The following is a 12,808-nucleotide window of genomic DNA, read 5'->3' on the forward strand; positions in this document are numbered from 1 at the left end:
GACTTAGAGAAAGCTTTTGACAATGTTGACTGGAATACTCTCTTTCAAATTCTGAAGATGGCAGGGGTAAAATACAGGGAGCGAAAGGTTATTTACAATTTGTACAGAAATCAGATGGCAGTTATAAGAGTCGAGGGACATGAAAGGGAAGCAGTGGTTGGGAAGGGAGTGCGACAGGGTTGTAGACTCTCCCCGATGCTATTCAATCTGTATATTGAGCAAGCAGTAAAGGAAACTAAAGAAAAGTTCGGAGTAGGTATTAAAATCCATGGAAAAGAAATAAAAACATTGAGGTCCGCCGATGACATTGTAATTCTGTCAGAGACATCAAAGGACTTGGAAGAGCAGTTGAACGGAATGGACAGTGTCTTGAAAGGAGGGTATAAGATGAACATCAACAAAAGCAACACAAGGATAATTGAATGTAGTCGAATTATGTCGGGTGTTGCTGAGGGAATTAGATTATGAAATGAGACACTTAAAGTAGTAAAGGAGTTTTGCTATTTGGGGAACAAAATAACTGATGATGGTCGATGTAGATAGGATATAAAATGTGGACTGCAATCAGAAGGAAAGCGTTTCTGAAGATGAGAAATTTGTTGGCATCGAGTATAGATTTAAGTGTTAGGAAGTCATTTCTGAAAGTATTTGTATGGAGTGTAGCCATGTATGGAAGTGAAACATGGACGATAAATAGTGTAGACAAGAAGAGAATAGATGCTTTCGAAATGTGGTGCTACAGAAGAATGCTGAAGATTATATGGTTAGATCACATAACTAATGAGGAGGTATTGAATAGATTTGGGGCACAACTTGACAAGAAGAAGGGATCGGTTGGTAGGACATCATCTGAGGCATCAAGGGATCACCAATTTAGTACTGGAGGGCAGCGTGGAGGGTAAAAATCGTAGAGGGAGACCAAGAGATGAATACACTTAGCAGATTCAGAAGGGTGTAGGCTGCAGTACGTACTGGGAGATGAAGAAGCTTGCACAGGATAGAGTGGCATGGAGAGCTGCATCAAACCAGTCTCAGGACTGAAGACCTCAACAATAACATAGACCGCCATACTGCATGGTTAGTCCTATTCGCACCACGAATACTACACTCCATTACGAGTATTAAGATGTTGAATAGTCTCCACTTCAATTAATACATGATGTCGCTCTCAAGCACGTGACCTAGTTTCACACTTTAAGATCTGATAGCCAACGAATTATTGCTGTTGTTGTGGTCTTCAGTCCTGAGACTGGTTTGATGCAGCTCTCCATGCTACTCTATCCTGTGCAAGCTTCTTCATCTCCCAGTACCTACTGCAACCAACATCCTTCTGAATCTGTTTAGTGTATTCATCCCTTGGTCTCCCTCTACGATTTTTACCGTCCACGCTGCCCTCCAATACTAAATTGGTGATCCCTTGATGTCTCAGAACATGTCCTACCAACCGATCCCTTCTTCTAGTCAAGTTGTACCACAAACGTCTCCCCAATCCTATTCAATACCTCATTAGTTATATGATATACCCATCTAATCTTCAACATTCTTCTGTAGTATCACATTTCGAAAGCCTCTATTCTCTTCTTGTCTAAACTATTTATTGGCCATGTTTCACTTCCATACATGGCTACACTCCATACAAATACTTTCAGAAACGACTTCCTGACACTTAAATCTATACTCGATGTTAACAAATTTCTCTTCTTCAGAAACGCTTTCCTTGCCATTGCCAGTCTACATTTGATATCCTCTCTACTTCGACCATCATCAGTTATTTTGCTCCCCAGATAGCAAAAATCCTTTACTACTTTGTCTCATTTACTAGGACTGGCGAATAGCAGTATGTTGCGAGGATGTGGATGGCCAGTAGTGGGCTGCGAAGGTGGTGGAAACAATGGTAAATTGAACACCTGCGTATCCTGTTTCAGCATTTCTGCAAGTGTAGCATCAGTGACATGTGCTGTTGGGTAAAATAACGACACATAATGGTATGTCGTAGGATCCATTAATAATAATATTAATAATGACATAACAATAATGGATGGACAAATACTTTCAGGCTTCATTTTATTGCTGTCACAGACCAGTCATTTCTCTTGCTGACTTTTCGTAATGATCATTTCACTATTTCTTACAGAAGAAGAATGATGAATGGACAAAAGGAGCAGGGGGCAAAATTAGGTTCTCAGAAGGTACATGGGGGGAGGAGTTTACCTGTTACTGGGAGCTCCAATGTTAGGCGCGTTATCTAGCCCCTTATACAGATAGATTCAGGGCTAGAAAGAAAGAAAATATGTACTTGTATGTCTGCTGGGGGGCCTTATCCGAGATGCGGAGGTGACCTCGCCTGTGGCTGTTGAGAGTGCAGGGCACAGTCGTGTGCAAGACAAGGCTCACGTCAGCACCAACGATGTCTGAGACCACTTCACTTTGTACAGGAGGGTGGTGGAGGCGTGGGGTGCAGGCAGAGCGTGCAATTTGCAACATTGTTGATCGAGGGCCATTGGTTTGGAGACGAGTGGAGAGTCTCATCCAAATGCTTAGCCAGCTCTGTGACTGCTTTATCCCTTTGGGTTTTGTAGGACTCCCCTTCATAGGTCAGGGGTGCACTACACAAAGGATGCAGCTACTTGAGTTGTAGAGTAGTTGTGGATGGATTGCACCTGAAAGATTTCTAGGCTCGGCAATAGTTTGAGATGCTTTGACGAACAGTCGCCAATCCATGTGCCACAAGGGAAGTGAAACGGCATTCAGAATAAAGACGCTTCGATTGTCATAATTTTGTCAGTAAAGTGTGTAAATATTCGTAATAAAGTTCGCAAAGTTATTGCTGTCCATGAAAATTCTCGCGTTCAAATTATTCTTGGGACTGAGAGCTGGCTGAAACCTGAAGTGGAAAGCGCCGAGATATTTAGCGAGTGGTGGAACGTATATCGGAAGATAGATTACAGGCTATAGGAGGGGGCGTGTTTATTGCAGTTGACAAAAATACTCTGTCTAATGAGGTCAAAGTTGAGCGTAACAAGGAAGTTATCTGGTCGTGTATAACAGGTGTGCGTAAAACGAAGTTAATTGTTGGAAGACTGACCACCCAATTCTGCTGTGACAGTTCTACAGTCAATCAAAGAAATTATGTGGTCAATAGCACGTAAATAGTGCAGTACTAGTTACAGGCGACTTTACCCTACAGAGTAAGACTGTGAGTAATAGGCTAACCTGTGTACTGGGGCATTTTGTTATTGCAGGTTGCAAACATCAGGAGCAAGCATACATTCATGGACAAACTCGATTGATTTCTGAGCCTCTCCCCTTCCTCTTAATTGGTTTATGACCCATTAGGGATTGATTTCTGAGCGCTGGGGATAATCTGTCCTCCTGAGAAATTCCCCACCCCGCCGCCTCCACCTACCTCCCTGCTCCCCATCTGGGCAATCCCATCGCCAATGCAAGAAAACCTTCCATACCTTCCATTTAAAATCAATTGACTAATTCCAGAATGAGATTTTCACTCTGCAGCGGAGTGTGCGCTGATATGAAACTTCCTGGCAGATTAAAACTGTGTGCCCGACCGAGACTCGAACTCGGGACCTTTGCCTTTCGCGGGCAAGTGCTCTATCAACTGAGCTACCGAAGCACGATTCACGCCCAGCACTCACAGCTTTACTTCTGCCAGTACCTCGTCTCCTACCTTCCAAACTTTAGAGAAGCTCTCCTGCGAACCTTGCAGAACTAGCACTCCTGAAAGAAAGGATATTGCGGAGACATGGCTTAGCCACAGTCTGGGGGATGTTTCCAGAATGAGATTTTCACTCTGCAGCGGAGTGTGCGCTGATATGAAACTTCCTGGCAGATTAAAACTGTGTGCCCGACCGAGACTCGAACTCGGGACCTTTGCCTTTCGCGGGCAAGTGCTCTACCAACTGAGCTACCGAAGCACGATTCACGCCCAGCACTCACAGCTTTACTTCTGCCAGTACCTCGTCTCCTACCTTCCAAACTTTACAGAAGCTCTCCTGCGAACCTTGCCCGCGAAAGGCAAAGGTCCCGAGTTCGAGTCTCGGTCGGGCACACAGTTTTAATCTGCCAGGAAGTTTCATATCAGCGCACACTCCGCTGCAGAGTGAAAATCTCATTCTGGAAACATCCCCCAGGCTGTGGCTTAGCCACAGTTGTAGAGTAGTTGTGGCTTAGCCACAGTCTGGGGGATGTTTCCAGAATGAGATTTTCACTCTGCAGCGGAGTGTGCGCTGATATGAAACTTCCTGGCAGATTAAAACTGTGTGCCCGACCGAGACTTTCAGGAGTGCTAGTTCTGCATGGTTCGCAGGAGAGTTTCTGTAAAGTTTGGAAGGTAGGAGACCAGGTACTGGCAGAAGTAAAGCTGTGAGTGCTGGGCGTGAATCGTGCTTCGGTAGCTCAGTTGGTAGAGCACTTGCCCGTGAAAGGCAAAGGTCCCGAGTTCGAGTCTCGGTCGGGCACACAGTTTTAATCTGCCAGGAAGTTTCAATTGACTAATTAATTAAAACGATAAATTAGTTAACCTGTTCCCTCTGTGAAATCTCCCTGCTCTACCCTCCCACCCCTATCTCTGCCACCCTCCCCCATCTAGAAATGTATGGGAAAAGGGCTCTGTGCTGCAGAGGAAGAATCTCATGACAGAAAATTCAAATCAATTTCAGCTATGTAGCAAAGGTTATACTGCTTTTCATAAAATTCATTTCATGAGGTTTAGATTTCTCTTTCGCACCATTCTCCGCTATTTCAGAAGATGCATATCTTGTAAAATCCGTCAAAAAGGAGTAATTAAATAGATTAGATCATACAAGGAATAAGGTCACGAAATCAATGTCAACATAACTACACGTAATTTTCCGACCTCGTGTTCATACCGAGAGCATTGTAGGTACGCTGGCCGGGACATTGCACGCCAACGTGGCAGCTGCGTACCTATTCTCGCAAGTGCAGGCTGGGAGAGAGTGCCACCTCGTGCAGCATTCAGACCAGAAGTCACACTAATCCCCCGAACAAATTATCAGGTGACGGCAAAACTTTGAGATTGATACCTGTCAAAACACATTCGCTCTCTCTTACCCACTCTCGCACAAGTGCCCACTCCCTGTCACATGCAACTGCTGGGCCCGCACACACAGCCAGTTGTGACTGGATCGAGCCACAAACAAAGCAACGTTTACCTGGGAAATACCCAAGCCTTCCTTCCCCTGCAGGTAATTATTCTGTGCTGCAGACGATAAAGGTGTTGAAAAAAAATACATTGAACAGAAATAATTAAAGATATCACTATTTTCTTGTGTTTGTGCAAGCAATACCATCATGAAACACTCAGTACACGTAATTACACTGTCACAGATCGCGATAAACATATCTGGGTTTTAAAGCGCTATATGTACGAAAAAGGATGGTGTGCATACTGCTTTATAGGATAGTAACAACAGCGATGTACTGAGAATGAAGCCGGCCGCGGTGGTCTCGCGGTTCTAGGCGCGCAGTCCGGAACCGTGCGACTGCTACGGTCGCAGGTTCGAATCCTGCCTCGGGCATGGATGTGTGTGATGTCCTTAGGTTAGTTAGGTTTAAGTTGTTCTAAGTTCTAGGGGACTGATAACCACAGCAGTTGAGTCCCATAGTGCTCAGAGCCATTTGAACCATTTGAACTGAGAATTAATAAACATGACAGAGTTAAACCACGATCTAATGTTGTCGTTTCCAGATGTCGAAGATCGCTAGAACTCTCGTACATCCTAAGTGTTCATGTCCCAGTGTGTATGCACATCGCCCAAGGTCAGAGTGTCGTGCAGCACTACTCGCCAACATGTAAGAGGACGCGCGTCTCAGGGATCGCGCCAGGGCGGCAACTGGAATTGGCCTGCTGGAGAGAATTGCCCAGCTGCGGAGAGCGTCTGGGGGTGATTTGAGTATTCGGAATTCAGATGTTATCAACACCTTCAGTGCCGCAGTTAATGATGTGGAGTCATCTCAAATATCCTTGTAAAGATCTGAGAGCACTCGAAAAACACGCAGTTGCGAAGGCTGCCCAACACATAATTAGTATCAGTTCGCTGTTCACCCGCCTAGACAGTGACACGGTTGTACTCTGCCTGACCGGTTCGTGAGGCTTAGCGATGGTTTGCACCTAAAGCCGGAAATGTCAGTTGGTGCCAGTCGCCAGCTCACCTCTGCCACGCGCTCTGCACGCCAAACGGTGCCGACCTAGGAAACCAGACACATATGTATCACTCAAATTACAACTAACCATTATGATTGCAGTCCCAATCTGGTGAGATTCGACAGTGACAAAGTATCAGAAATATCTCAACCTGATGTATGTGGCTCCCACATTGTAATACGAATAACTATATCCTCCTTTTGATTGGTCACAACTTTCCATGTAAAATCTTTCATCCTCCTTACGACTATCGTCAAATCCTTCCTTACGACCGGACATGTCAATTCCTTTGCACTTGTCAGAACTCTCACCAGACTAACTTTACACCTCAACAAATATTTTGTCAGTGTGCCGATCACAGAGAATCTACATACCTCACCTGCTAAATACAATAATTTACCTATAACCGAATGCTAGAGACACGAAACAATTAAAAAAAAAACGCTATGGACGAACATGTCCATATGTTTTTCTTGTGAGTGGCAGCAGTGTGTCTTAGAAAGAAAGAGGTAATCATCTTATAAACGACAAACTATTAAAAACACGACCGCATCAAAACTGGCTCTGAGCACTATGGGACTTAACTTCATAATGTCATCAGTCCCCTAGAACTTAGAACCACTTAAACCTAACTAACCTAAGGATATCACACACATCCATGCCCAAGGCAGGATTCGAACCTGCGACCGTAGCGGCCGCGCGGTTCCAGCAGACTGTAGCGCCTTTAACCGCTTGGCCACCACGGCCGGCCACGACCGCATCGACCACGTCACTGTCACCCTGCAAAGAATATATATATATATATATATATATATATATATATATATATATATATATACTCCTGGAAATGGAAAAAAGAACACATTGACACCGGTGTGTCAGACCCACCATACTTGCTCCGGACACTGCGAGAGGGCTGTACAAGCAATGATCACACGCACGGCACAGCGGACACACCAGGAACCGCGGTGTTGGCCGTCGAATGGCGCTAGCTGCGCAGCATTTGTGCACCGCCGCCGTCAGTGTCAGCCAGTTTGCCGTGGCATACGGAGCTCCATCGCAGTCTTTAACACTGGTAGCATGCCGCGACAGCGTGGACGTGAACCGTATGTGCAGTTGACGGACTTTGAGCGAGGGCGTATAGTGGGCATGCGGGAGGCCGGGTGGACGTACCGCCGAATTGCTCAACACGTGGGGCGTGAGGTCTCCACAGTACATCGATGTTGTCGCCAGTGGTCGGCGGAAGGTGCACGTGCCCGTCGACCTGGGACCGGACCGCAGCGACGCACGGATGCACGCCAAGACCGTAGGATCCTACGCAGTGCTGTAGGGGACCGCACCGCCACTTCCCAGCAAATTAGGGACACTGTTGCTCCTGGGGTATCGGCGAGGACCATTCGCAACCGTCTCCATGAAGCTGGGCTACGGTCCCGCACACCGTTAGGCCGTCTTCCGCTCACGCCCCAACATCGTGCAGCCCGCCTCCAGTGGTGTCGCGACAGGCGTGAATGGAGGGACGAATGGAGACGTGTCGTCTTCAGCGATGAGAGTCGCTTCTGCCTTGGTGCCAATGATGGTCGTATGCGTGTTTGGCGCCGTGCAGGTGAGCGCCACAATCAGGACTGCATACGACCGAGGCACACAGGGCCAATACCCGGCATCATGGTGTGGGGAGCGATCTCCTACACTGGCCGTACACCACTGGTGATCGTCGAGGGGACACTGAATAGTGCACGGTACATCCAAACCGTCATCGAACCCATCGTTCTACCATTCCTAGACCGGCAAGGGAACTTGCTGTTCCAACAGGACAATGCACGTCCGCATGTATCCCGTGCCACCCAACGTGCTCTAGAAGGTGTAAGTCAACTACCCTGGCCAGCAAGATCTCCGGATCTGTCCCCCATTGAGCATGTTTGGGACTGGATGAAGCGTCGTCTCACGCGGTCTGCACGTCCAGCACGAACGCTGGTCCAAATGAGGCGCCAGGTGGAAATGGCATGGCAAGCCGTTCCACAGGACTACATCCAGCATCTCTACGATCGTCTCCATGGGAGAATAGCAGCCTGCGTTGCTGCGAAAGGTGGATATACACTGTACTAGTGCCGACATTGTGCATGCTCTGTTGCCTGTGTCTATGTGCCTGTGGTTCTGTCAGTGTGATCATGTGATGTATCTGACCCCAGGAATGTGTCAATAAAGTTTCCCCTTCCTGGGACAATGAATTCACGGTGTTCTTATTTCAATTTCCAGGAGTGTATATATATATATATATATATATATATATATATATATATATAAAATAAAGCGGTCTTGCCTCTGCAGTTACACACAAGTACCGCTAAGGACATTCATGTTAAAAATTATCCATGGTTTATAAATCGAGGTATAGTACTGCTTCTGAATGAACTGGTCTTCCACAAAAACACCGCGACATTGAATACAGATGGTGATTCCAGAGTGTGCATTGATAGAGCGAAAGTGCATGTACACATAGCCAGCTCGTAATAAATTCAACCTTCTCACGGATTTAGAAAGTGATTCGGGTAAGGATCATGATATTAAGCCGATATATGCGGCTGCTACATATTTACGATGCAAACAAACTCATTCTACATGGATAATATGTAAACAGCATAACAGAGGTTCTGCAATACGTCTGCAGGGTTGATGGTTGATTGAAAATTAACGCATACAATATGCTATGTGAGGAATCACTTAAAAAATGCAATGCAAGATTGAAGTCGTGAGGAATGTACAAAATCCAAAACATTGGTTTTTTCAACCTATACTGTTACGCTAACTGATAGAAATTCTGCCTGCAATATGGAGTCAAGTCTCTCCATTCAACCACACACTTGCATTGGATCCTGTTGAGACAGCTTTTGATAATTACAGGCGCTGGTGACCGTTTTTTAACGTATCTGCTTAAGGACCCCGCACAGCAAACCTCCAACGTGGTCTTAGACAGTCTTTCTGCACCTTGTAGCTGTTCCTCAGTCTCTGGCCGGCCTCCCTGCAGTGTGGTCCGTGTGACGATTCCAGTTTGAGTTGGAACTGAGCGGAACTCCGAGAGCGCTACATCTGCCACATTCTGCATCCCACCTAGAAACACAGTGAGCTGAGTTAAGGTGATAGGACAGCGAATTGACCACGCGGTGGAACTGAGGATGTGCCGGCATCGCTGTACAGTGTGTAAGGCCAGCGCCAGACTACATACAGATTTCATCCAAAGGCGATATGCGTCTCTCACTGTGGATTCATGTCTGTCATCCAAACATTTTCTCCCCCCTTGTCATTTTCTATCAACCTTCGGAGAAGAACTATGAACTATAAAAACTTCACTTAATATATCACCTGGTAGAGAAATTGATATTATCGCAACTACTTCTACCTATACATCGAAAACAAATACCAACTGCTTGCTGACATCGAGCAGATGCGGTGACCCTATTAAATATACAGGTATTGGTCCATAGTATGAGATGGCCAAATATCGAAGATGCTTGCACAGACCAGTGTAAAGTTCCGTCCCTTGCATTGTAGCAGGTTCATATTCCACAGACTATCAATCACAAGAGTGGGCCCCCGTGTTCTTTCATTAGCAGCTGCTGTAACGCGTCAAAGCAGCGTATGACTACAGCCTTGCACACCAACATACATTATGGTTTTTCACCATGACTATGTGGTCTGTGTCTGGTAATAAACTGACATTAACGCATTTTCATCCACTGGCTCTCACAGGAAGATGGACATCGTATTGTATAAGCTGTGCTGCTCCCACAACACACAGGATGGTTGAAACAAAAGACAGGGGCGGTGTTTCTTATTTGCAAAAAAATGTGGAGGATGTCACGGAATATGAGAACTGGAAGAGTTTGCGGCATTGTGGAGCATTTCCAGACACCTGTCCAAATGTGATGGCCTCCACACTTAATCTCTTCTTTCACAGTGATGGGGTAGCAGATCTCTAGGTATTCAGTTTAGAAGAGACCAAGGGCATTGATTCCTCGTATTGCAGGCTAAAGTACATGATCACTGTTTCGGTGTTGGCCATCCCCAGAAGGTGCTGCTCCCACCAAGACTCTCCATCTGAAACAAGAGTAATCAGTCAATCTTTATGTGGTAATCAACAGCATACCAATTGGCGGATTGGAGGGAGAAGACACTGTCAGTATGGGACGTTGTACTGTAATAAGTATTGCAGCTGATAGTGCAATCAATTTTACCATTTACCAGTTTTTCCGTAATTTCAACACCGACCAGTGGCATGGCAGCATGCTTCCCAATTTGTGTATCATCGCTAAAACACTCCTCCACCCCTTTGCATGTACCATTTACTAGATTGCAAATGGAGGTAGATGACTGTACAGTACATCCATTCATGTTTAATTCTCGGACATATTCACCAAAGTACATCAGACATCGTCCAACCTGAGTGCAGATAGGTTATCTACATATTTACAGCGTTTTGATCATAGTTCAGGATTTATGATTACAATTGCCTATTTTTGTCTATTTGCATAGGTGTCACAGAGTATTCTCGCATTCATAGGTTGAAGTTGGAGATTGAAAGATCTGCTCTCACTGTCTTGTACAGCCTTCCCTCAGTAATGTCGCCGATTTAATTTGCAACTGACCAGAAGTAGGCTGGTACTGTATTCGCTACTCTCGACATCTCGTGAAGGAACAGAGCGAGATGATTCCATAGCTGCTGCCCAGATGAGACAGTCCTGCACCAGTCTTACTCACGACGACCACACAAGTGCACCAGGTCTCAACAGACGTGTGTTTGTCGAGGAGGATTGCACTCCGTATCGGTGTATGGTAGATATGAGAGTGCTGTCATACGTTAAGAAGAACTGTGGTTTATGCAGGCATATGCAGTTTCAAGCAATTTATGTATATAATCCATGTGATCAGTTCTAAAGTATTGTTCTGATGTCTGGGATCAGTACCAAGGTGGTATTGGCAAGAGAGAATGATCATATATAATATAACCACACACAGTTCTGTACTTAAACATACTATAATGTTAAGGCCATGTGGTTTTCGAAATATTAGTCATGTGAAATGCAACGCTAGAATAATACTTTAGAATTAATAGCACAGTTCATTTACGTAAAATGGTTCAAACTAAGGCCATCTGGAGCTCCAGCATGCATAAACCCATCACAACTTCTCATAGCTAGTATGCACCGATAAGGTGTGCTAACATCCTCAACATCAGTGCATCTGAAGAGATGTTGTGAACTTGGATAGGTGCCGGAGTAAAATTGGTGTGGATAGTCTTTGCTGAATAGCAGTTTTGGACTCAACTCACTCTGTTCTCCACGAGATGTGGAGAGTAGTGGGTATAGTACCTTCCTGGTTCTGGTCAATTGCAAATCAAATCAACTACAGTAGCACAGGGTGGGGGTTGTTCAATGACAATGCGGGGAGATCTTCCAATGTCCAACGTTATCCTATGAGTGCCAGAATAGTCTGACTCCCATCCACAAAGAGAAAGACGGGCAATTGCAAACATAAATGCAACACTATAATCGAAGTGAAGGATATATGCAAATAAGCTGATTGCATCGATATAGGACGCTGTCTGGTGTACTTTGATGTCCATGCTTGAAAATTAGCACTGTACTGGTAGGTAGGACAGCTTGGCTGTGGAAGTGGAAGGGTAGCCAACAGCATAGACACAACAGTATTCACAATTACAAGCACCCAAGCTTTAATTATTTTCCAGCAATAAAGGCTCTTAACAAATCTCAATTAAGCAAGGGCATAAACTAGGTTACAAACATCTGTCAACCTTCAACCAGTGAATAACCCCAATAAAGAATTACCAATCAATAAAACGTAGACAAAGGACTGCTTTACAAGAATGCTTAAATTAAGTAAAATCATGAAAGCTAAGTTACAAATTTTATGTTAAGCTTCAACAGGTGAATAACCCCAACAAAGAATTCTCATTTAAATAAAACATAGATAGGAAAATGGCTTACCAAAATGCTCGAGTTGTGTAAAATCATGAAAAGCTGAGTTACAACTTTTCTCACAAACTACTTAGGAATTAACAGCAAATAAACAAGTTTGATCTGTTTAACGAGAAGGTAACTGCCAAGTCCAAGCGACCGAAGCCACTCAGAGCGGACGACCGCCCCAACGCTGGTCATCAACCGACACCGTCACGGCCAAGTGGCCGCCGTGCTAAAACAGACTAACGCTTCGGTAAGCGACCGACACAACACAGGAGTGACAGTGACAAAGTCGGCGTACGGCTTACGAAACACGGCACACCCCGAAGCGGGAGCAGGCACAGCTGACTAGCGGCCATACAAGCGCGAGCAAACAAATCTCACGCCGCCCGTACTAACGCGGGAAATGATAGCGAGCGACAAGACGCCACGCGCAAAGCTGCAACCGTGCCTACCCCTCGACCACAGAATGTGCCCTGTCTCCTTGTCTATGGTAAAACAATTTATAGCACACAAGAAACGATTTAATAATGGCATTAGTTCAACGCAAGATCAGTTAACAGTTAGGTCCAGTAAAGATTTACCAACGGATTTACCTTCAAACCAACTTCAGGACCACAGGCGGAAATTAGTAAACGGCATAAGTTTTCACCAG

General features: G+C 45.3%; 1 protein-coding gene and 1 non-coding gene across 5 annotated transcripts in view; both read left to right on the forward strand.

Annotated features, from left to right (window-relative positions):
- The window catches only part of LOC126202933 (NAD(+) hydrolase sarm1), a 1,078,224-nt gene that overhangs the window by 177,842 nt on the left and 887,574 nt on the right, over positions 1-12,808 (forward strand). The window lies entirely within an intron of this gene.
- On the forward strand, positions 4,402-4,476 carry Trnas-uga (transfer RNA serine (anticodon UGA)). Its single transcript has one exon. It is a non-coding gene; the product is annotated as a tRNA-Ser (tRNA).

Source organism: Schistocerca nitens, chromosome 1 (assembly GCF_023898315.1).
Source record: "Schistocerca nitens isolate TAMUIC-IGC-003100 chromosome 1, iqSchNite1.1, whole genome shotgun sequence".
Taxonomy (NCBI): domain Eukaryota; kingdom Metazoa; phylum Arthropoda; class Insecta; order Orthoptera; family Acrididae; genus Schistocerca; species Schistocerca nitens.